The sequence below is a fragment of the Mixophyes fleayi genome, chromosome 2, assembly GCF_038048845.1.
Source record: "Mixophyes fleayi isolate aMixFle1 chromosome 2, aMixFle1.hap1, whole genome shotgun sequence".
Lineage (NCBI taxonomy): Eukaryota > Metazoa > Chordata > Amphibia > Anura > Limnodynastidae > Mixophyes > Mixophyes fleayi.
The window spans coordinates 161061404-161067137 of NC_134403.1; positions in this window are offsets into that span (position 1 = coordinate 161061404).

Consider the following 5734-nt stretch of genomic DNA (forward strand, 5'->3'; position numbering starts at 1 on the left):
TCCTGTTGCGTGTGTGTGTGGTTCTTAAAGTGCATTTTGACTAGTGTCTGAGCCGTTTATTGTATTCAGTCATCTCCTGCTTGTCGAGGTGGTCTTCGCTTTGAAGGGTACAATAGTAGAACCTGCAAGCAATGCAACTAATCAGAATAGTCACAGCAGTGGGAAATCTTGCGGTAGGCAGTGACCTTTCCACTGTTATGTTATAAGGGTAGTGTCATTAAGCAAACTAGGCAACATAAAAACACAAACTTGGAGGTAGTAGAAGTAGCTGGTCCCAAATAGTACAGAGTAGTGATGTGAGACTCCTATCACAGTGATGCAGGAAGACTTCAAAGTGGTTCCCTCTTATGTGTAGTCAACAATGCTTATATTGGGGTGTTTGTATTTACCTCCACTAAGGTGACATCCATTGTAAACCAGCTCCCCACTACTAATCTATTAAGAATTCAAGTATATAAATATACAGGGTTGTCCAAAAAAAATGTTTGCACTTCAATTTCTGCATGATTGTATATCTTCCATAGGGTATATGGTTAGATCTTTTTGTGGGTTGAAGGGGAGTAGAAGTATGTGAAAGAAAACAAAGGTGCTTCTTTAATTCGTGTGACATGTAAGGTAATCAAACATGTAATCGGCAGGTTCTAAAATAATATTATCTTCTTCAGGACAAAAGTAGGCAACTGTGGGCCCCATAGCAAAATTTTGTAAGCGGCTTTGTTGGGAGGCGGGCTCCATGGCAGCAATACACCCTGCAACTAGAGCGGTCATCAATTACACTGATGACATTGTCCACCTCTCTACACAGTGCAAGTGTCAGCATTTAGTGTGCTGATATTTACACTGTCTGAATAATGACTGCCACCAAAAGAACAAAGGGTCAGTTATTTGTAGACTTTGACTGACAATCAGACCTGAGTTAAGACAGCCCTGCCCAGCTGACTAATGTAGTATCAGTATGGAGTTGGCACACAGGATTTTCTTGCACATCATGTCAGGATCAAAATAACTTTCTGAAGGTTTCACTTGTTTAATAGTTTATAAAGATTTACAATGTTCTGGGATTATACCAGACCCTAATCTGAACCAATTCTTCCAAAAGAAGAAAGCTTGGAACAATAGTTGGGCTTCTCAAGAAGAGTAGCTCTCCTGTCAGCATCTCTTCAAAAGCAAGGTCTGCAGAACTCTTTTGCCTTGACTAAGGTCAATATTCAGGAAAGAGATCCATGGCAGTGTAACACGCATGCTTGCCTTAAGTTTCTCAAAATGTGCCTGGATACTAAGAGTTTTAGAGCAATGTTTCTATGCAGAGATGATTGAAAACTATAACATTTCAGTCACCATAGCCCTAGTTATGGGTGGAGAAAAGCTAAACGTTTATTTCACAGCAAGAAGCCTCACACCTGTGGTCAAGCATGTCAACGCCATTGTTTGGATATGCTTTCCTGCATCAGGACCTGTACAGCATGCCATAACTGAAAGAACCATCTTCATCACAGGAGAAAGTCAGTCCATGTATGTCACAGCTAATGCCATGCAGCATGCCCGTAATTCAAAACACAAAAGCAGGTCTACTTCAGAATGACTGAAAACGTATAAATGGTGCACATATAAATTAACACGACTTTTCCTTAAGTGGCTGCCGAACTTAAGGAAGTGTTTTGTGGTGTTCAATATATGAACTCTTTCTAGACCTGATCTTTGAGTTGAGCACCTGCATTTTTGTATGACAATAAATTTTATATATATACAATGTATAAAGTTTTGGGTTTACTTAGGTTAGAGCGTGTTGCCAATGATCAAGTTGAATGGACCTACCTGTAGCAGTGCTTAATCACAAACCTAGGCCCATATATATATATATATATATATATATATATAAAAAATTTTTTTTTTTTTTTTAAATGGATCCAATTTCTACACTTTAAGGTCCAATAGTAACTACTCCACCTTCCGTAGCAACAGTATCTGTGTTGTTTGCAGTATGACCCACAGCTAGTCTTGTTCAACAGGCTAGGGAGGGGGAGGAAGTACTAGTCATCTCAAATTTTATCCCCCTAAATCTAACTTGTTTTCTCCGTAGTGCTAATCTCAAATGCCATTTTCAAAATGGTCCACCTATCAACGTATGTTTTCATATGTTGTCTATGCATTCCCAGTGCTAAGCCCATGCTCCTATTTTAAAACCCTTGACAAGCTATTCAGACCCAGAGTGTGGCATTTGTACTAGCTGCTGCACCGATTGGCTCTAACATAGCACTTGCTGAATTATATGTTTAGGTACCAAGTAGGTAAGAGATAAATGCTTCCCCTTTGATGCCATTGCACATGCCTGGACACAACTGAATCCATTTCACAACCAGCAGTCTACCCTAAAGTAACCCAGTTGGTAATATAACATTTTTTCACATTTGTTTTAATTTTCTTGGGTTAGGACAGGCATCAAAATATGTTGAACCTATTTTTATTAATTATGTCAATTTTCATGTTTAAGGATGTATGTAAATTGTCTAATGCTGCTTTTTCTTCATTATCTGAAATGGAGACGTACAATTAGACCAGAATCTAACTCCCTGCACTACTTGGTGGGGTTTACCTATCTAGAGGACCGGTAATCTAGTGAAAGTTCTTACACACGTGTATGCTGTCCTCCAGGATTTACTCCCCAACCACTTTGCTAGAAGCTTTCAGAAATGGCAAGTGGATGTGTACGTTTTACCTGAAAGGACTTGGAAAAAATAACAGAATCCTTCACTGCATGGCAAATCATCTCCAAAGATCTGTATTAATAAAAAATGTATTAACAGGACATCTACTCACTTGCGACTTTTTTTGTGTACACCTAGCATCTTCCTTGTACCTCAGAACAGCCTGAATTATTTGTGCCATTGATTAAACAAGGTGCTGAAAACATTTCTTAGAGATTCTGGTCCATGTTGACATGATAGCATCACGGAGGTACTATAGATTTGCAAATCTCCCGTTCCAACACATCCCAAAGCTGTGCTTTGACATGGTGCATTAGAAAATGGGTAGACTGGCCATAAATGGATGCACATGATCAGCAACAAACCTCAGGTAGGCTGTGGTATTTAAACGCTGGTCATTTGGTATTAAAGGGCCCCATGTGTGCCAAGAAATATTTCCTCACACCATTATACAACCAGCAGCCTGCACCATTTCGGACAAAGCAGGATGGATCCATGTTTATGCCAAATCCTGACCCTCCCATCTGCATGTCTCAGCAGAGATTTGTCACACAGGCAACATTTTTCCAGTTTTGTACCATCTAGTTTTATTTAGCCTGTGCCCACTGTAGCCTGTTTACTGGTGTTAGCTGACAAGAGTGAAATCCAGTGTGGTCTGCTGCTGCTGCAGCCTTTCCACTACAAGGTTGGACATGCTGTGCATTCAGATAGGTTTTGTTTTTTTTGCATACCACTGTTGCAACGCAAGGGTTATACAAGTTACTGCAATCTTCCTTTCAGTTTAAACCAGTCTGGCCATTCCCCCTGACCTCTCATTAACAAGGCGTTTTCACCCACAGAACCACAGCTCAATGAATGTTTTTTGTTCTGTGCACCATTCTCTATAAACTATAGAGAATGTGGTGTATGAAAAGAGATCAGCAGTTTCTGAAATAGTGCCAGATGGATGGTTTGACTAACAAGCATTCCATGCTCAGTCACGTAGATCATGTAAATTCTGGTTTGGTCATTGAGTTGCTGTCGCATGATTAACTTATTGAAATATTTGCATAATGGGGTATACCTAGTAAAGTGTATATATTACATACCAGTACACAGATACAAAGTGGGACTTGTTTTGTGTATCAACTCTACTTTAGTTGCTATGGGGAGACTTTAAAATATATTTTGCGTCTGTTCTAAAATGATTTTCTTCTGGTCAAAGACTCACCTTTACTAGAATCATTACTAGCACCATCCTCACTGGCGAGTGTTAATGTTCTTCTACACAATAAGCTATGTATTATTCAGGACATCAGTATGAAACCTGCTAAGTATTCCCTGGAGAATTGTTATTCCAAAAATGGAAAAGTAAAAAACAAAAAAATGATAATACAGTATATACTGCTCTTGTGGTAGCACAATATCCCACAACGCTGTATGTTCAGCCATGTGCTCTTGATGGCACCTGTGATCAGTTTATCAAATCTAACACATTTACTTCCCTCAGAGTTTGCTCAACATACTCCTATTATGGCATTCTGGAGTACTTGTCCCTTGCTCAGGCCCACAGCTGTCAATCAAAGCAACATTTAATAATCTTTAAATAACCACAATTTGCAGTTCAATAACTTCTATACATTTAGGTTTAATTGATTATTCGCATTTTATTGCCAAGTTTCTTTCTATGTGAGGTATATGAAGGCTTCATATACATTTTTCCAAGACAGTGACTGAACATCTAACTGGATGAACTCAAGTTATTCTTTGTGACTCACTAAGGCGCTAGAAAGTTTGTGAACCCTTTAGAGTTTTCTGAATTTTTGCATAAATGTGACCTTAAAATGGATTCAGATCTTCTTCTAAGTTATAAAAATAGAGAAAGCAAACCAAATACATCAAACACCCCCCAAATTACATACTTTTCCATTCATTTATTGATCAAAGTGATCAACATTAAATTATTTTGTCAGAAATAGAATGTGAATCTCTAGGATTATCAGTTCAGTTAAGGTTATAAATTAGAGTGTCAGTCAACGGGGTGACAATCAGATGAGAGTTTAGGTGGCCCTGCCCTGCCCTATTTTAAAAAACATAAATCCGAGTCTTCACTAACAAAGGCTGGTTTTCACCACACAGGTTTGTGAAGGCAGACCATGCCTCAATCAAAGAAAATTTCTGAGGACTTCAGAAAAACAGTTGTTGATGCCCATCACACTGGACAAAATAGCAAACAGATTTCTAAAGACTGGGCATCACCAATCCATTGTGAGGCAGATAGTGTACAAATGGACAAAAGTAGTGGTCGTCCAACAATCATCACTCCAAGAGAAAGACATATAGTATTCCAGGAGATAACATAAGACCCCCGGGTAACATCAAGGATCTCTCTATTAGACCGACTAATGTCAGAGTTCATCATCATGCAGTCACTGAACAAGAACAGTGTACATGGGAGGATAGCAAAGAGGAAGCCACTACTCTTTATAAAAGAACATTGGTGCCTGTTTAAAGGTTCCTAAAGACCACCTGGATGATCCAGAAGACTATTAGAAGAATGTTCTGTGGACGGATGAGTCAGAAATGTTGTTTTGGGAAAACCAAACCTTTCTATTTTAAAGTTAAACCAATCACTGCATTCCAACAAAGAACCACATGCCAACTGTGAAACACACTGGTGGCAGTATCATGGTTTAGGGCTGTTTTGCTGCCAAGGGCCTAGGATGGCTTGTCATCATTGATAAGGGATTGATACCCTGACATTTTCCTGTACAATTTGCTGGTACAGTCTGTGAAGTGAAGCTCAAGAGAAGGTGGTTCAAAACAACCATGCCAAACACAGAGGAGTCCGTTTACAAAAGAATGGTTAAAGCAGAAGAAATTTCACTTTTTGAGAAGCACAGACCTTAATCTAGGCTAAATGAAGTGGCAGGACTTAAAGCGGGATGTTCACCGCCATCCATGAGTTTATATACACATACACTATAATTTGGATAAACAATATTTTCTATATTCTGTTCTTTGTTTTAGAAAAGGAAATGCAAGCCAAA